The sequence below is a fragment of the Macaca fascicularis genome, chromosome 9 (genome assembly GCF_037993035.2).
Source record: "Macaca fascicularis isolate 582-1 chromosome 9, T2T-MFA8v1.1".
NCBI lineage: Eukaryota > Metazoa > Chordata > Mammalia > Primates > Cercopithecidae > Macaca > Macaca fascicularis.
In genome coordinates this window covers 130,979,075-130,999,487 of record NC_088383.1, presented here as the reverse complement: position 1 = coordinate 130,999,487, position 20,413 = coordinate 130,979,075, and the positions used below count along the sequence as shown (strand labels likewise).

Here is a 20,413-nt window from a genome sequence, read left to right as displayed (position 1 = left end):
CCATCTTCATGAATGAGATTAGTGCCCTTGTAAGAAGAGACTTGGGAGAAATGGTCCCTTTATCATGTGAGGATACAGCAGGAAGGTGGCCATCTGCAAACCAAGAAGATAACCCTCAGCAGGGCCTTAGCCAGCACCTTCATCTTGGACTTCCCAGCCTCCAGAACTGTGAAAAATAAATTTATGTTGTTTAAGTCACCAGTCTATGATATTCTGTTATAGCAGCCTGGGCTGAATAAGACAATGACCTATAAACAAGAGGAAAAATAATCAATATAAGTAGATGCAAAGATGACCCAGAGCATGGAATTAGCAAAGACTCAACACAGCTCTTATAACCATAACATAAATAATCTACTGGAAAAGGTAGATATAATAGTGGAAGACATAGGAAACGTCTGGAGGATGTATATGGTGGAGGATATAGGAGGAATATGGAAACTCGGGGGGGAAATGGAAAAGTGCCTTAAGAGACATATCAACTAAAAGCAACTTGTGAAACTCATTTGGATCCTGATTTAAATAAATCAAAAGTTTTAAAAATGAGACAACCAGGGATATTTGAACACTGACACAATTTTTATTATTAAGTAATTATTTATTTTTTTGTATGATAAGGATACCGTGGTTATACGCTTACAAAAAGAGTCCTAATTTTTTAGAGATATGATATGGTTTGGCTCTGTCCCCACCCAGTTCTCATCTTGAAATCTTGAATTGTAGCTCCCATATTTCTTTTCTTTTTTTTCTTTTTTTTTTTTTTTTGAGATGGGGTCTCACTCTGTCACCCAGGCTAGAGTGCAGTGGTACAATTTTGGCTCACTGCAACCTCTGCCTCCCGGGTTCAACTGATTCTCCTGCCTCAGCCTCCCAAGTATCTGGGACTGCAGGCACACACCACCATGCCTGGCTAATTTTTTGTATTTTTAGTAGAGACGGGGTTTCACCATGTTAGCCAGGATGGTCTTGATCTCCTGACCTCATGATCCTTGGCCTCCCAAAGTACTGGGATTACAGGCGTGAACCACCGTGCCTGGCCCAGCTCTCATAATTCTAACGTGTCATGGGAGGGACCCAATGGGAGGTAACTGAATTATGAGGGTGGGTCTTTCCCATGCTGTTCTTGTGATAGTGAATAAGTCTCAAGAGATCTGATGGTTTTATAAAGGGGAGTTCCCCTACACGAGCTCTCTTGCCTGCCACCATGTAAGACATGAGTTTGCTCCTCATTTGCCTTCTGCCATGATTGTGAGGCCTCCCCAGCCATGTGAAGCTGTGAGTCAATTAAACCTCTTTCATTTATAAATTACCCAGTCTCAGGCATGTCTTTATTAGCAGTGTGAGAACAAACTAATACAAAATACATGCTTAACTGTAACTGATTAAACAATGGGATTATTTGTTTTAAAACAATCCAACAGTGCCGGGCACGGTGACTCATGCCTGTAATCCCAGCACTTTGGGAGGCCAAGGCAGGCAGATCACCTGAGGTAAGGGGTTCAGGACCAGCCTGGCCAACATGGTGAAACCCCGTCTCTACTAAAAATACAAAAGTTAGCTGGGCATGGTGGCACATGCCTGTAGTCCCAGCTACTCGGAAGGCTGAGGAAGGAGAATTTCTTGAACCCAGGAGGCGGAGGTTGCAGTAAGCCAAGATCGCACCACTGCACTCCAGCCTGGGCGACAGAGCAACAGAGCGACAGAGTGGGACTGTGTCTGAAAAAAAAAAAAAAATCCAACAGTGGAAGGAGGAAGGCAGATGTTAGTGGGAAGGAGGATAATAAATGAAATAAGATCAACCATTGTAGACAATTGTTGAAACCAGTAGTGGGTACATAAGGATGCTTATAATGTTCTCTCTACTTTTGTATATACTTGTAAAGTCCCTAATAAAATATTAAGAAAGAAAAGGAGACAGGGTGGAAGGGAGGAAAAGAAATGCTTCCTTCCTCATTTTTGACTAGGGCCCACTCCAGTTCCTAAGCCAATCCTGGCCAAGTCAATATCTGGCTTGTCAGTGGTGGGCTTTGGAATTAGGTCATCGCTTCATAAGCAGGCATCGAGCAATCTGCCAGTAATTCAGGCTACTAAAGTAAGCTAGTTTTGATTTGCATTTCCTAAACTGAATTTCCCCATTGCACTTAAGACATGAGACCTGGTGTCTCCAACAGAACTCTAAATCCGAGTGCTGCATCCCAAGTCTTCACTCAGCCCTTCTCTTGCATCTGTACTGGTTTGATCCTAGGACCACGTGTCTGACCACTACTCTTGGCTCCTAGACCTTGGGCCTGCAGACTGATCTTGCCAGAGATGAACATATCTTCTAAAGGTTAACTTCCTGAACTCCTGGGATCTACCCATCTGACTGAAGCTCAGGAAGGAGTGACCGATTGCCCTCAGGCATTGTTTTTCCTCTATTTAATAGCTGCTTCTCCAAGATTGACATCGGTGTCTGCAGAGGGTCATTTTCCTCCACACCTCTTGGGCCAAGACATGTCAACCCAAGTCTCTCTGTTTATGCCAAATGAAGAGGAGGCATGTGCCAAAGCATTGACAGTCCTGGGGCAGTAAAGCAGGCTGGTGTTGGGTAAAGAGAAGAACGCTGACAAATGCCAAATAGGGAAACTTCTACCAGGCCCCGCAAACAGTAATATCATCAAATGCTTTTCAAAGACTTGGAACACATGTGGCGATGAGCTTGTGACCAAGTGGGATTCAAGCGTTGCTTGTCTCATCTGTTTGCTATGAAACATGAGATGCAAAAGCACTTTGTCAGATTCTAACTTCAACCTTATGACCAGTTTCAGCAAAAGGATATTCAGAGGAATGGTTTTTCTGAATGACCAAAAGTGAATACAAAGCTGTGCTTTTTAAGCTCAGGGAGACAGCTGCAAAATTATGTCTCCTCAAAATGAAAATCTTGGTCCCACTTAGAAAAGACCACTCCAATCACGAGGTCAGGAGATCGAGACCATCCTGGCCAACATGGTGAAACCCTGTCTCTACTAAAATACAAAAAATTAGCTGGACATGGTGGCGCACGCCTGTAGTCCCAGCTACTTGGGAGGCTGAGGCAGGAGAATTGCTTGAACCCGGGAGGCGGAGATTGCAGTGAGCTGAGATGGCACCACTGCACTCCAGCCTGGGCGACAGAGCAAGATTCTGTCTCAAAAAAAAAAAAAAAGAAAAGAAAAAGAAAAAAGAAATGGCCACTCCAGCTTCCCATACATTTGTACTTTTCCAGGTCCTTTCACATTTAACTGAGCACAAGCAGAGAGAAATAAGAAATACATGTTTCAGGCCGAAGTCTTGCAACTCAGGATTTAATATGCAGTAAAGGAAGCTATGCAGAGGAGGTCAGACCTTGGTAGGGCTTGGATATTTATTTGGAGCCCCAGGACAGTGAGACACAACCAATTTCGGTCATTCCTGAACGTTATACCGACGAAAGTGGCTTTGCTTGCATAAAGTCAGCCAGTGTTGCTGGATTTAATCTCTTTCCAATTCTTTGGCACCCAATCTGGCACAGAGCTCTGCTGAGGCTGTTCCCTGACTTGAGTGTGGAGCAGAATTTCCCCTTTTTAGGTCACAAATTCAGAGTAGTCACTCATCACAGCGACTCTCTCCACTGTGTCGATTTTAAACACCTTCATTAACAACACTTATGAAACATTGGCAAGGTGGTGGCTATCTTGAGTTGCTCCTGATATCCATGACATATCACAAGATAGAATCATGGGAACAAACTTGCCCCTGCAGACTATGATGATAGAAACACAGTGATATCCATCTCTTGTAAACACAGCTGAATTAAAAACCCTAGGACGAGGGTCACAGTGGATTATCCAGAGGTCTGCTAAGGGTGAGTACAGGCCCCCAGAAAGGAGTCTTCCTTTATTTTTATTTTTATTTTTATTTTATTTTTTGAGACGTAGTCTTGCTGTGTCGCCCAGGCTGGAGTGCAGTGGCATGATCTCAGTTCACTGCAACTTCCGTCTCCTGGGTTCAAGCAATTCTCCTCCCTCAGCCTCCTGAGTAGCTGGGACTACAGGCAACCGCTACCATGCCCAGCTATTTTTTTTTTTTTCGTATTTTTAGTAGGGACGGGTTTCACCATATTGGCCAGGATGGTCTCAAACTCCTGCCCTTGTGTTCCACCTGCCTTGGCCTCCCAAAGTGCTAGGATTACAGGCGTGAGCCACTATGCCCGGTCGACGAGCCTTCCTTGTCAGTTTCTTAAGCAGTGTCTGGCTGCTCCCTTGCTGCCACCACCTGAAGTCTTGGTCCTCATGCCTGCCTTTGGGGGTGGTGGGATGGGACCTCTTGTGCTGAGATGGACAAATCTCCCCTAGGCTGGTGGCCTTCTTGGGGTTCAGAGCATTCGATCGGGATGGCATCAGAGTGAGTTTGGTTTTCTACTGGCCAATGCTCCAAGTGTACACAACTGTATTTTCCCTGGCTCTCCCTCCCCCTATTAGCCAGCAGAGCTGTCCCCTACCCCAACATGTCCCTGGCTGTTAAGTATGTGCCCTTGCATGCAGTTAGAAACACTGTCGTCACCCTCAGCATTCATTTCTCTGCTCCCATGACAGCACACACTTGAGCAGCCACTTTGGAGGGCCTGCCTTTGTTCTTTTCTCTGAAAACCTCTCATTCCTCAACCCTCCCGACATCCGCCATCTCCCTCCTGTCTGAGTGGTCCTGGCCCACCACATCAACCCATCTCTTAGACCCTGCTAATTTGATTAAGGGTAGATTCTGGCTTATGTGGGGACAATCAGATTTTCTCTCTAGATATTTGATAAGGAAGACCATCAAAGGAGGCCACTCATCACCAGGCAATGAGGAATGGGGGTCAGGACCAGTGATAGAGAAGCCCAGAGTCTGTGCATGCTGGACTTAGGGAAAGGCAGGGGTAGGAGCCCAGCAGAGGAGACCTGTCCACCCTCAGACCAGAATGAAGCCAGTGGTTGCTGAGAGGCAGGGGTGAGAAGTTGCTGCAGCCCAGAACTATGTCTGCTCAATAAATGCCCCTTTTCGGGTGGGTTTCTATTTCTTGCAACCAAATGTGCCCCGATTGAAAGCACACTCAAAGGCTGCCCATGATGCCCAGATGCTGGCCTCATCTCTGTCCTCATCCTCTTTCAACCTCTCTGCAGCATCTGAGACCGTCCCCCTAACTCCCTCCTCCAGCCTCTTTCCACCTAAGTCTTTTCTAATGAGGTGCTGCAAAATCCCACTCTCTTTCTCCTTCTCCAGTTCCTCCTCCCGCCTTCTCAGTAAAGTCAACCAGGAGCTCCCGGATTTGGTGTTCTAGCCTTATCTTCTCCCTGGAGAGTCCATTGATTCCCGTGGCTTTCTCTACTGAGTCCAGGGAAAAGGCTCTAAACCTAAAGCACCTGCCCTGACGTCTCACTCCTGCACCAACTGTCTACTTAGATGACTCAGCCTCTTGAAATGTCCACTCAATATCTTCCCCTCAAGCCAATCCCTCTCTTGCCTTGCCTATCGGATTTAGAGGACCTCATTCTTTCAGTCATGTAGCCTGGGACCACTGTGGTCATTCTACACCTCATGGTGACTGCCTGCTTAGCATCACTTAGTAAGTGTTTGCTGAATGAAATGAAGAAATGAATCTTGTATTTTTCCCTCTGTTTCATTCCTCTTCTGTCCCACTGATAGAGTTTGGAGGTTTGTCTCCTCTAAATCTCATTTTGAAATGTGATCCCCAGCACTGGAAGTGGGGCCTGGTGGGAGGTCATGGGGGTGGAGCCCTCATGAATGGTTTGGTGCCTTCCTTGTAGTAAGGAGTGGCTTCTCACTCTATTAGTTCACATGACAGCTGGTTGTTTAAAACGGCCTGGAGGCCAGGTGAGGTGGTTCTCTCCTGTAATCCCAGCACTTTGGGAGGTTGAGACAGGAGGATCGCTTGAGCTCAGGAGTTCAATACCAGCCTGAACAACACAGCAAGACCCAGTCTCTCTACAAAAAATAAAATCAGCCAGGGGTGGTGGTACATGCGTGTGGTCCCAGCTACTCGGGGGCTGAGGTGGGAGGAGCGCTTGAGCCCAGGAGGTTGAGCTACACTAAACCACTGCACTCCAGCTTGGGTAACAGAGCAAGATCCTATCTCAAATAAAAAATAAAAAACAAAAAGGGCCTGGTAGCCAGGTGCAGTTACTCATGCCTGTAATCCCAACACTTTGGGGGGTCAAGGTAGGCAGATCATGAGGTCAGGAGTTTGAGACCAGCCCGGCCAACATGGTGAAACCCCATCTCTACTAAGAATACAAAAATTAACTGGGCATGGTGGCGCGCACCTGTAGTCTCAGTTACTCAGGAGGCTGAGGCAGGAGAATCGCTTGAACCCAGTGGGCAGAGGTTGCAGTGAGCCGAGATAGCGCCACTGCACTCCAGCCTGGCGATAGAGCGAGACTCTGTCTCAACACACAAAAAAGAAAAGAGCCTGGCATCCCTCTTGCTCTGTCTCTTGCCATGTGACATGCCTGCTTCCCTTTGGCCTTCCACCATGAGTAAAAGCTTCCTGAGACCGCAGCAGATGCCAAGTGGGTGCTAGTGCCAAGCCTGTACAGCCTGCAGAGCCAGGAGCCAAAAAAAATATCTTTTCTTTATAAACTACTCAGTCTCAGGTGTTCCTTTATAGCAATGCAAAAACAGACTAATACACTGACCATGCCACTAGAACTGGGAGGAGTTTTGCCCCCTGTATACACACCTAAGCAGATACTACACAATAGATTATACGTGGTGTCAGTGGGATAAAGGATTTTGGTCAGGGTGTTTCTGTTTTATGGTACAGGGTATAAAACAGTACATACACACACACTTCTGTGTTTAACTGAACTGTAGGATTCTCTCATGAGGCTTAGAATTCTGCCTAACTTTGGCTTTAACCTGATGATTCAGTTATAACTGACACCAAGTCAAACTCAGAAACACAGCGTCTGTCAAGATCCCACAGTGGCTCGAGTTGGCAGGCACAACACCAGCAACAAGCCTGGAAAGGCACTTGTGGGAGTCTAGAGAAATACCTGTGCAAACATGTCAAGGTCAACACAATACGAGCTTTCAAATGACTTTCTCCCACAAAGTTCTACAAACCCTCAGGGCCTTCAGGGTTCTCTCTGAAGTCATCATTCTGCAGAATCACAAACATTTGAAACTGAAATTTGTGATGGGCAGAATCACAACAGAGGCCAGAAGAAATTCCAGTAATCATCTAGCCCAGCTCCTTATTTCACAAATTAAGAGACCAAGGTCTAGATTAACGGGACCATAGTCTATCAAAAGGAACCAGTAACGTATTAGAAAAAGTACAGTTCATTTGGCTTCAGAAACAAGGAGTGGAGAGGCACAGATGTGCCTTTAATTTCACTTTATAAGGAAAAGCAAGCAAGCAATGCTTTCATCCCTCTAATCTCAGTAGTCAAACCAGTTTAAAGCCACAGGTTGCTCAAAGGAAGAAGCCCTCAGTCTGAGACTCACTCACCCAGTATCCCCCCAGCATGGAGAGAAGGAGGAGAGAAGCAGGAGAAGGCCCTCTCTTCCGGAGGCTCCTTTTCAGCACTGCCCTCCACCAGCGGTCTGTCTTCCCCAGGATCACATGGAATTGTTCTATAAATGTGCATTGGCTTAAGGCTGGGAACGCCGACCTGGGAGGCAGCGGCGTGTAAGCAATCTGACCCGGGCCAGGCAGCAGCTTTCCAGAAGGCTCTGCAGCCTAGAGGGAGAGGGTAACAAGGAGCAGGGAGCCTGCAGGTACCGCCAGCCTCCAGCTCTCTGTGCTTCTCACTACATATTTATTTGGGATCCGAAGCCAGTGTCAACTACCTTGGCCTGCAATTTGCTTTATTTGGCTTATATTTTGGCTGGGACAAACCACTTTTCAAAACAAAGCAGTCGTAAAAGAAGAAAAAAACAAGCCATAAAATTAGCAGTGCTGCCGGACTGGTGGCTCACACCTGTACTCCCAGCACTTTGGAAGGCTGAGGCAGGAGGATCACGAGGTCAGGAGATCGAGACCATTCTGGCTAACATGGTGAAACCCCGTCTCTACTAAAAATAAAAAAAATCAGCCAGGTGTGGTGGCACGCGCCTGCAGTCCCAGCTACTCAGGAGAGCGAGACAGCAGAATCGCTGGAACCCGGGAGGTGGAGCTTGTAGTAAGCCGAGATTGCGCCACTGCACTCCAGCCTGGGCGACACAGCGAGATTGTCTCAAAAAAAAGAAAAAAAAAAAAAAAATTAGCAGCGCTTCTAGTAAACAAGGACAGGTCATCACCAGCCTCAGCTGACATAATATCAAGCAGTCCTTTTCAAACGTGTCAATATGCTTCCTTCGGAAAGGGAGAATGTGCAGTTAGGCGAGTTCCAAACAGCATGCCGCCTACAGTTTCATCAGTAGACAGGGAATTAAAGATGCAATCATACAATGGGAAGCGAAGCAGCTGGAGAAAGGGTGAGGGACCATTTATTTATTTATTTTTGAGACGGAGTCTCGCTCTGTCGCCCAGGCTGGAGTGCAGTGGCGCGATGTCGGCTCACTGCAAGCTCCACCTCCCGGGTTCACGCCATTCTCCTGCCTCAGCCTCCCGAGTTGCTGGGGCTACAGGCGCCCGCCACCGCACCCAGCTAATTTTTTGTATTTTGTTTAGTAGAGACGGGGTTTCACCATGTTAGCCAGGATGGTCTCGATCGCTTCGGCCTCCCAAAGTGCTGGGATTTACAGGCGTGAGCCGCCGTGCCCGGCCAAGGTGAGGAGCTCTTTACATACCAACACTGAAAACTCTCCAAGATACATCACGTGAAAAATATTAAGATACAGAACAGTGTGTATGATATACTATTGTTTATGTAAAGAAAAAAGCAAGGGGCTGGGTGTGGTGGCTTACGCCTGTATAATCTCAGCAGTTTGGGAGGCCAAAGTGGGCAAATCACTTGAGCTCAGGAGTTTGAGAACAGACTGGGCAACACAGAGGGTTTCTACTACAAATACAGCAAAAAAATTAGGCAGGCGCGGTGGTGCACACCTGTAGTCCCAGATAGTTGGGATACTGAGGTGGGAGTATTGCTTGAGCCAGGGAGGTTGAGGCTGCAGTGAGCTGTAATGGTGCCACTGCACTGTAGCCTGGGTGACAGATTGAGAACCTGTCTCCAAAACAAATGAACAAAAAAACCAAAAACCAAAAAAAAACCCTTTATAATGTGTATATACTACATTATAAAGGCAATGATCTAAACCTAACCATACAATGTACTACATTATAATATATACATATTTCTTTCTGGAAACTCACATAAGAAACTAGTGACAGTGGGTGGACTGGGGAGCAGGGAAAGAGGAAGTCTGTTCCCTCTCATATTTCTTTTCTAGTCTTGGGATTTTATCTCATGTGAATGTATAATTTTCAGAGAAAACTTAAAAGGCAATCTAATTTTCATCAGAAATATTTAATTTTCAAAATTATTCTAGTATTCAGAGTGCAAATTCAAGTCACTATAACTCCTTTTTTTCACATATTTAAAAGTTAGTTGAGTTGTCTTCCTTAAGAAGACAGAGTTTTATAATAACTAAAATGTTGTAATACCAAAGGACCTCCCAGAGAGTTTTGTTTTGTTTGTTGTAGAGGCAGGGGTCTTGCTACACTGTCCAGTCTGTTCTTGAACTCCTGGCTCAAGGGATCCTCCCAAAGTGCTAGGATTACAGGTGTGAGCTACCATGCCTAGCTTCCCAGAGAGTTTTTAATGAGGGTTCTGAAGGCTGGATACTAAGTCTTGATTCAGATATTTTCCTTATTCTTTCTTTTTTTTTTTTCTTTTTTTTTTTTTTTTTTTCCAGAGACGGAGTCTTGCTCTGTCGCCCAGGCTGCAGTGCAATGGCACGATCTTGGCTCACTGCAACCTCTGCCTCCTGGGTTCTAGCAATTCTCCTGCTCAGCTTCCAGAGTAGCTGGGACTACAGGTGCCCACCGCCACGCCAGGCTAATTTTTTGTATTTTAGTAGAGACAGGGTTTCACCGTGTTGCTCAGGCTGGTCTCAAACTCCTGAGCTCAGGCAATCCACCCTCCTTGGCCTCCTAAAGTGCTAGGATTACAGGCATGAGCCACCATGCCTGACCAATTCACCTATTTTCTAGCAGTGACTTGGATCAGTTGCCCAAGCACTAAGCACTTCCATTTCATCAGGTATAAAAAGAGAATGATCCTACACTCCATCTTCTTCATAGGCCCAGCATGACTTACTCATGATGATGTACATAAAAGCCCTCCAAAAATGGAAAATCCCTATTCTAGAATTGAGTTGTTCTGGGCAATTACATTTTATAACTTTTTTTGAAGTACTTGTGTAATTCCACACTCAAATAACTTAAGTCAAATTTTCCTGTCAGAAAAAGCATAAAAGTAAAGGGACCTCTACCTAAAACCATGTGGCATGTTTTCATATTAGCACTTTTTCGGCTCCTAAAACCTTTAGGTTTTTCACTTTCTCAGCATCACCTCTCTTGTGTACAAACTGCTTTCTTCCAAATGAACAGCCAGGCATATTAGGGTGGGCTGTTCTGGACCTTCTTCACAGCTTTCTACCACTTCTCACTTTTGTTCCCAGTTTATTGATCTGGGAACAGTTTTTTAGTCCTCCCACTAGTACCAACACATAAAACTTGGGTGAAATGGTGACATGGTTTGGCTGTGTCCGCACCCGAGTCTCATCTTAAATTCCCACATGTTTTAGGAAGGACCAGGTGGGAGGTAATTGAATCATGGGGGCAGGTCTTTCTCATGTTGTTCTCATTAGATTGAATAAGTCTCATGAGATCTGTTGATTTTATAAGGGGACTTTCCCTGCACAAGCTCGCTCTTTGCCTGCTGCCGTCCATGTAAGATGTGACTTGCTCCTCCTTGCCTCCCACCATGATTATGAGGCCTCTCCAGCCACATGAAACTGTCAGTCCATTAAACCTTTCTGCTGTGTAAATTGACCAGTCTTGGGCATGTCTTTATCAGCAGTGTGAAAATGGACTAATGAAAATGGCTTTGAGATATAAAAAAGTCTTAAATTACACTAAAATCACCAGAGTTCCAATGTCTATAAACAACAGTGCAGTTCCCATGATCCTGATAAAAACCCACAGATGTCTCTGTATACTGGGTGAGCTGGTGCCACCATACAGCAACAGTGTGAGTGCAGTTTCTATCTTTCACTCAGCTGCTCAGCTTTGAAATGATTCTTGACCAAAACATTCATTCATTAATTAGCAAAAGCAAAGACTTATTTTTAATTTGAGGAGATGTGAACTATTTCAAAACTTGCTTATAAAGTCAGGTTTGATTAATATTATTTTATTTCATATTACTTCATATTTGCCCAATTGAAATACACGTAAACACAACCTTGCTGAAAATCACTAGCATATGGCAGAGAGCACAAAGAAAACATTTCCCAGGCAATGCTTAGAGCTCCTGATTAGTTAAAAGCTCTGAGGGGAAAATAAATTCAAAGTAATGTTTGAAATGACAGTAAACAGGTAGATTTATAAAAATAAAAGTATATAATGTTTAAGGTTCATTTATCTCCATACATAAAATAAATAAATAAAAGCCCTCTTTTTACTGAAGAAGACAGAACACACAAATGCAACTCCTTTCCTTTAACAGACTTCATTAAAATGATAACAAAGGCATTTTTAAAAACAAGTATGTCCAGGTGAGGCTCAGTGGCTCATGCCTGTAATTCCAGCACTTTGGAGGCCGAGACAGGTGGATCACTTGAGGTCAGGAATTTGAAACCAGCCTGGCCAACATGGCAAAATCATCTCTACTAAAAATACAAAAATTAGTTGGGCATGGTGGCAGGTGCCTGTAATCCCAGCTACTCGGGAGGCTGAGGCAGGAGAATCGAGTGAATCTGGGAGGCAGAGGTTGCAGTGAGCCGAGATCACGACACTGCACTCCAGCCTGGGTGACACAGCAAGACTCTGTCTCAAAAACAAACAAACAACAAGAAGAAAAAACAGGTATGTCCAGACAATAATGTAATAATGTGGCAAACTGGAGAAGGCACATTAGCTAATGAGAGCTTTCTCCATGGTTGTGGGTAATGGAAAGCAGATGACGGTCTGGTAGTTGAGGAATCAGGGAAGAGGGGCATTAGACTAGAGTAGAAGGGGCTCCAGCCCAAACAAGACTCTGCAGACCCTGGAGAGGCTCTGAAACACCAGGAACAATGGTGGGAACGTACTTGGGAAGAAAACTAAAAATAAGTGTCAATGGAATCTACCCTTTGCCCTGCCTGGCCATGTGCCATAAGACAAAAACAAAATTGAAAACAAAAGCAAAACCTTTCCTATATCCTGATACTTAAAATTCTGTCAGTGTTTGATGGCTCATACCTATAATCCCCAGCACTTTGGGAGGCTGAGGCGGGAGGATCACCTGAGCCTAGGAGTTTGAGACCAGCCTGGCCAACACAGCGAGACCCCCATCTCTACAAAAAATAAAAAATATTAGCTAAATTTAGTGGCATGCACCTGTAGTTCCAACTACTTGAGAGGATTGCTCCTGGTGGGAGGATTGCTTGAGCCCGGGAGGTCGAGGCTGCAATGAACCATGATTATGCCACTGCACTCCAGCCTGGGCAGTAGAGCAAGACCCAGTCTAAAAAAAACAAACACAAAAAAACAAAATCTACAGAAGGTTGAAGATAAATTTAATAAAATATCTCAAAAAACAGAATTAAAGAAATATTTAAAATATGAAAAAATATTAAAGGTCTGGAGAATCAAACTGTGAGGTCCCTATCTAAGTGATGGGAGATGCAGACATGAAACAGAAAAGTAGAAGGAAGAAAGTGTCAAGGAGGTAATATAAAAATATTTCCCATGCTGCGCATGGTGGCATGTGCTTATGGTACCAGCTGCTTGGGAAGCCGAGGCAGGAGAATCACTTGAGCCCAGTAGTTCTGGGCTGCAGTGAGCCATGATCATGCCACTGCACTCTGGCTTGGATGACAGAGTAAGAACTTATCTCTAAAAACATTTAAAAAAATTAATTTAAAAAATAAAAATAAATCATAATTTTTTCCAAAGTTGAAAGAGGCAAAAGGGCTCTCACTAGGTGCCTAGCACAGTAGATGAAAATATCTCATATAGTTCTGTGTGTTGGCTGGGCTCAGCCAAGCGGTTCTCACCTTGAGGGTTGGTGCTCCCCAGCCACTGAACCTAGGAAGATAGTTTTCCTACCCTATCTTTTCAAGTAATAGAAATCAGAGCCAAATTCATTTTCCAGCCCTCTCCTCCTTACTTACCGCACTCCAGCTGTACCAGTAGGGAATCTGATGGGTCTGCAGCAGCAACTCTATTCTTCCCTCCTCAGAGGAAAAACTTCACCCAAGGGGCATAAGGCAGAGTAAGACACCAAGACAATTTTTAGAGCAGGAGTGAAAGTTTTTTAAAAAGTTTTAGAGAGGAATGAAAGGAAGTAAAGAATACTTGGAAGAGGACCAAGCAGGTGACTTGAGAAATCCAAGTGCGCTGTACAACCCTTAATGCAGGGTTTTATATATTGGCACGGTTCTGGGATTTGCATTTCTTCTCTCCTGATCCTTCCCTCGGAGCAGGCTGTCCACTTACGCAGTGGCCTACCAGCACTTGGGAGTGGCTACACTCACAGTGTGTTTACTGAAGTTGTGCGCATGCTCATTTGAGGCATTTTTCCCTTGCCAGTTGTGAATTCCTAGAGGAAGGTCATATATTAGTTAAACTGATATTTTGCCTCTTAGGGCGCATGCCTGAGCCCGCTTGCCCAACTCCTGAGATCTTATCAGGAAGCCGCTGACACTAGCTTCAGGTGTTTTCTATCTATTGGGAGACAGCCTTTCCCTGGTGCTAGCTGCAACCAATGATGATTTTAGAGAAACAGTGGAACAACCACCTGACCATCATATGACGGTCACCTGACATTCCTGGTTGGGGGTGGGGGTGGAATGCGCTCTGCTGCCCTGCTCATGTCCCCCTAGCTACCTACTCTGACACAGATATGTGTGCCTTCCTGAACTTTCTTGAATGTGTCAGACTCATTTTAACCCCAAAGACTTTTTTTGCTATTGCCTTTGACTACAATATGATTTCCCTATATTTTTGCATGACGCATTACTCCTCACAATTCAAGTCTCATCTCAAATGTCACCTCCTCAGAAAAGATGTTGTGCTGCTCATCACATCTAAAATAGCAACTCCCAGGCCAGGCCCAGTGGCTCATGCCTATAATCCCAGAACTTTGGGAGGCTGAGGTGGGTGGATTACTTGAGGTTAGGAGTTCAAGACTAGCCTGGCTGACGTTGTAAAACTCCCTCTCTACTAAAAAGACAAAAATTAGCCAGGCGTGGTGGCCTGCACCTGTTATCCCAGTTATTTAGGAGGCTAAGGCAAGAGAATTGCTTGAACCCAGAGGCGAAGGTTGCAGTGAGCCTAGATCTCACTGCACTACAGCCTGGGCGACAGAGTGAGACTCTATCTGGAGGGGGAAAAAAAAATGCAACTTCCATTCTCCACCTATCCCCTTAGCCAATTAAATTCTTCATAGCACTTAGAATTACCAGATCCTTTTTTTTCCTTTTCTTTATTATCTGTCTCCTCCATGAGAGTAGGGACTTTGTCTTATTCATCATTATACAGATGGTTCTGGAGCCACCCAACGAGATCTTCCCCACTGCACAGACAAAAATCAATTCACTGAGACCATGGCATTGCAATAGAGAAAGAGTTTAATTGCCACGAGGCTGACCCATGTGGAAGAACTGGAGTTATCCCTCAGATCAGTCTTCCTGTAGGCTTGGAACATAGGGTTTTTATGGACAATTTGGTTGTCAGGGGGTAGGGGGATAGTGCCGCTGATTGGTTGGGGATGAAATCATATCAGTGTGGAAAACAGTCCTTATGCACTGAGTCAGCCTCTGGGTGGAGCCCCAGAACATGTTGAGTCATGAGTCATAAGTCCGAGTGAGGTCAGTCTGAAAAACATCTCAAAAAACCCAATCTTGGCCAGGTGCGGTGGCTCACGCCTGTAATCCCAGCACTTTGGGAGTCCAAGGTGGGTGGATCACAAGATCAGGAGTTCAAGACCAATCTGGCCAAAATGGTGAAACCCTGTCTCTACTAAAAATACAAAAAACAAACAAACAAACAACAACAACAACAAAAAATCACAAAAATCTTAAGTTCTACAATAGTGATGTTACTATAGGAGTAACTGGGAAAGTCACAGATCTTGTTAACTCTGGCCACATGACCCCTGGACAGTAAGGGACTATAGAAACTATGCCTACATTTTAGCAGAGTTCTGGTTTATTGCATAATCCTATTCTTGTGGCCTTTCATTAGTCTTACAAAGGCGATTTTGGTCCCTGAGAAAGGAGGGGGTTAGTTTTAGGGAGGGACTATTATAATCTTTGCTTTCAAATTAAACTATAAATTGAGTTCCTCCCAAAGTTAGCTTGGCCTATGCCCAGGAATAACCAAAGACAGCTTGGAGGTCAGAAGCAAGATGAAGTCAACCATGTCACATTTCTGTTACTGTCTGTTTTGCAAAGGCAGTTTCAGTCCCTAACATAATGATAATTTGATGTAGATTTATCGTAAGATGGTGCAAAAGAGAGAATGCATTCAGCAGAAACTGTACTTTGAGTATTCAAGCAACTATTCTGTGTTTCACATTCAGTACAGTATTCAATAAATTATATGAGATTCAACACTTTGTTACAAACTAGGTTTTGTGTTAGATAATTTTGCCCCACTGTAGGCTAATGTAAGGTTCTCAGCACGTTTTAGGTAGGCTAGGCTATGCTACTGTAACAGCTACAATGTCTAGGGTACTTATGCTGGGTTCGTTGTCTCAAAACGAGAAAGAATTCAGGACACGGACACACATGGGTGGGTTAAGGAGTAGAAAACTTAACAGAAGGAAGGAGAGAGAGAGAGATGACCAAAACGGGAGGCGACGGAGTGCAGCAGATTTTATAGGCAGGCTGGAAAAGGCGGTGTCTGATTTGCGTAGACCTCATAGATTGCTACCATCAGGTATGACATTTACACAGCCCGAGGGGAAGACTGGCTGCCCCACCCTAATCTTACTACGCAAATGGGCTCTCCAGTTGATCAGCACTATCTTGTCTGCTCTTTACTGTACAGTGGCCGACAAAGAGAAGGGAAGACAGAGCCACCATCTTGAACATGTCTAGTCCCTAGCTCCGGCCGGCATTCACTAGTGCAAGCTCCCAGCTTGCTTGTTTATATCTGCAGCTTGACTTCACAGGCTGCTCTTTGTTAAAAAACAATTTGGGGTTGCTTTTCATTAAGGATAAAAGCCTTATCGAGGACGTCCGTACCCTCACTATCTGTCCAAGTAATTTCTTCTTAACTCCCATATCGCTATGTTCAGTAGGTTAGGTGTGTTAAATGCATTTTCAACTTACAGTATTTTTAATTTATGAAGAATTTACAAGGAACACCTATATCATCAGTGCCTAGAACATACCTGGAATGTTTGTTGAGTGAATGCTGAATCAGAATCTTGGCTGGGCACGGTGGCTCATGCCTGTAATCCCAGCACTTTGGGAGGTCGAGGTGGGCAGATTACCTGAGGTCAGGAGTTCGAGACCAGCCTGGCCAACATGGTGAAACCTCATCTCTACTAAAAATATAAAACTTAGCCAGGCCTGGTGACCCATACCTGTAGTTCCAGCTACTCGGGAAGCTGAGGCAGGAGAATCACTTGAACCTGGGAGACGGAGGTTGCAGTGAGCCGAGATCACACCATTGCACTTGAACCTGGGTGACAAAAGTGAGACTTCATCTCAAAAAAAAAAAAAAAAAATCAATTTCAAGCAGACAATGGAGCAATGCCTTTAAATTCCTGATGAAAAATTATTTTCAGCTCAAATTCTATATCCAGTCAAATCTTCAACTAAACGGAAAAGTAAAATAAAGACCTTTTTTAGACTCATAAAACTTGCTTGCTTTACATCTCTTCTAAGAAAATACCTCAGGAAAACCAGGGCATAAACTAAACAGTTTTAAACATGGAATCCAGAAAGCAATGAATTTAACCAAGGATGGCAGTAAAGGGAAGCCCCATGGTGATAACTGTGTAGCAAGTCTGGAATAACAGCTCATCCAAACTGAAGTGGGCAGACACAGGGCCCTGGGATGGAGAGCTCTAGGGAAAAAAAAAGGAAAGCCAGGCATAGGCATAGTGGCTCATGCCTGTAATCCTCGCACTTTCAGAGGCCAAGACAGGCGGATCACCTGAGGTCAGGGGTTCAAGACCAGCCTGGCCAACACGGTGAAACCCCATCTCTACTAAAAATACAAAAATTAGATGGGCATGGTGGCGGGCGCCTGTAGTCCCAGCTACTTGGGAGGCTGAGGCAGGAGAATCGCTTGAACCTGGGAGGCGGAGGTTGCAGTGACCGAGATCGTGTCACTGCACTCCAACCAGGAAGACAGAGCGAGACTCTGTCTCAAAAAAAAAAGAAAAAAAAAGAAAAAAAAAAAAGAAAAAAAAGAAGAAAAATAGGATTTCAGTAGAAAGGTGAATTGGATGAAGAGGTTGGAAAAAGTTGACAATATATTTCTTCAAATAGTACCAATAAAAGCGATTAGAAACCGTAGAGGAAAGCAAAAGTATCAGAGAGAAAATGTAATTGATAATCATATTGATCACAAGCTCTGCATTAAACAATATTCGCAGAAATCCAAAAAGAAAAATATGCCACATTGATATCCAAATTTGTGAATCAACTTATAGATGAAAAAGAGATGATTCACTTGTGGTTGCAGAACAACCTTGATGATGTTGTGGGGGGACCTGTGATGCACTGTCCAGAGAAAAAAGAAATTATTTTCCCAGTGACTGGAAGTGCTGCCCGCAGACAGCCCGCAGCTGCGTGCCCCTTTGCGGACTGCCTCAGCGGAAGAGAGATGCCTAGTTGAAACTCAGCTGCTTCCTCTGCCCAATCCTGTTTCCTTCCCTTCTGCAATACATCCCCTAACATACCTCCTGCATGCCAATCTGCTTCACAGTCTGCTTCCCAGAGAATCCAACCTGTGACAATTGGTACCAGAAGTGGTGTGATCCAAAAAAACCCAAACAGGAGGACTGGATGTTTGGGGTTGGGTCACCTGCCACCTGGCTGACAATGAGGACACCATCATTAGTGGAGGGTGGCACACAGATTGTCTCTGGCAGAAGGTGATGGTGCATTTATTAAAACTTTTGCTGGTGATGAGCTCAGATGGTACCTTAGTGAAGGAAACGTATTAGCTTGGAGGTAGCGGGTGCTAGAGACATGAAAGAAATAGTAAGTATAGCTTTATTGCCCAGCTTGATTAGCACTTTGAAAAGCACTGAGAGCATCAGCAATTGCAGCTAAGTGTCAAAGCCTGAATGCCAAGCATGCAGCCAGCATGGCCACAGATTGTTTACAGGAGGATTAGGCAATGACTCCTATTATCAATGATAATAGGAACCAGGTTTCTTACTGTTGAGAAGGAATTTACAAATACGGAAAGAGGATGTATTAGGGTTTTGCAGAGAAACAGAACCAATAGGATATATGTAGATACGTAAGAGAAGATTTCTTATGGGCTCATGGAATTAGAGAAGCCGAGAGTTCCCACGATATGCCATCTGCAGGCTGGAGAACTAGGAAAGCTGGTGGTGTACTGCAGTCGGAGTCCAAAGGCCCGAGTAGCAGGGGAGCAGATGGTGTAACTCCCAGTCCAAGGCCAAAGGCCTAAGAAGCAGGTGGCAGGGGTGATGGTGCTGGTATAATTCCTGGAATCTGAAGACCTAAGAGCCAGGAGCTCCTATGTCTGAGCTCTAAAAGAAAGAAAACTCTCCTTTAACAACAACAAAAAATATTTTACTCGGGCCTTCGCAATTGAGTAAACATATTTAAATAGTTCTGTATCTCCTAAGTCTCTCAGTTCAAAGTGTGGTCTCTGATCAGCAGCATCACTATTAGCTGGGAGCTTGTTAGAAATGTACAATTGAGGCCAGGTGTGGTGGCTCTCACCTGTAATCCCAGCACTTTGGGAGGCCAAGGTGGGTGGATCACGGGGTCAGGAGATCAAGACCATCCTGGTTAACACGGTGAAACATAGGATCTACTAAAAAATACAAAAAAATTATCTGGGCCTGGTGGTGGGCACCTGTAGTCCCAGCTACTCTGGAGGCTGAGGCAGGAGAATGGTGTGAACCCAGGAGGTGGAGCTTGCAGTGAGCTGAGATTGTGCCACTGCACTCCAGCCTGGGCGACAGAGCGAGTCTCCGTCCCAAAAAAAAAAAAAAAAAAGTATGATTGGGCCAGGCCTGGCAGCTTATGCCTGTAATGCCCGCACTTTGGGAGGCTGAGGCGGGCGTATCACCCGAGGTCAGGAGTTTGAGACCAGCCTGGCCAATATGGTGAAATCCCGTCTCTACTAAAACTACAAAAAAAAAAAAAAAAAAAAAGAAAAAGAAAAAAATTAGCCAGGTGTGGTGGCATGCACCTGTAGTCCCAGCTACTCAGGAGGTTGAGGCAGGATAATTGCTTGAACCTGGGAGGCAGAGGGTTGCAGTAAGCCGAGATAGTGCCACTGCACTCCAGCATGGGCAACAGAACAAAACTCTGTCTCAAAAAAAAAAAAAAAAAAAAGAAATGTACCATTGGAGGCCTATCTCATATCCACTTAATCAGAATCTGTATTTTTAACAAGATCCCCAGGTGATGCGAATGCATGTGAAAGTTTGAGAAGCACTGGTCTACAGCATGAGTGAGGCATGTGGTCTAGAATTGAGGTTCCAAGTACTTAGCAGGTGTGATCATGTTTACTAACATGCCCTATTTTATTCATTTACAAATTATCTTTTTTTTTTTTTTGAGATAGAGTCTTGCTCTGTCGCCAAGCTGGAATACAGTGATGCAATCTCGGCTCACTGCAACTTCCACCTCCGGGGTTCAAGTAATTCTCCTGCCTCAGCCTCCCGAGTAGCTGGGACTACAGGCACCCACACTGAGTAGTTAATGATACTAAATGACATGCTCATGACACTTGCCACAATAAATGCATTACTGACACTGTAACTCCGCCCTGGCTGGACTATACATGGCTACCAAGCCTAGAATTCCTAGCACCCAATCAGATCTGATTTCATCTGAAACCTATGGTGGGCTGCCTTCCCTACAGGCAACATTGCCAGAACTATTAAAAACTTTTTCTCGGCCGGGCGCGGTGGCTCAAGCCTGTAATCCCAGCACTTTGGGAGGCCGAGACCGGTGGATCACGAGGTCAGGAGATCGAGACCATCCTGGCTAACATGGTGAAACCCCGTCTCTACTAAAAAAAATACAAAAA

At 44.8% G+C, this 20,413-nt stretch overlaps 1 protein-coding gene across 20 annotated transcripts in view; it reads right to left on the bottom strand.

Annotated features, from left to right (window-relative positions):
• The window catches only part of TACC2 (transforming acidic coiled-coil containing protein 2), a 258,699-nt gene extending 251,110 nt beyond the window's left edge, over positions 1-7,589 (bottom strand). For all 20 annotated transcript variants that reach the window (XM_005566619.4, XM_074002936.1, XM_005566620.4 and 17 more), the window contains exon 1: positions 7,511-7,589. The gene's annotated coding sequence lies outside the window, so the exon portion shown is untranslated. The remainder of the gene's footprint in view (positions 1-7,510) is intronic.
• Between the last annotated feature and the right edge of the window lie 12,824 nt (positions 7,590-20,413).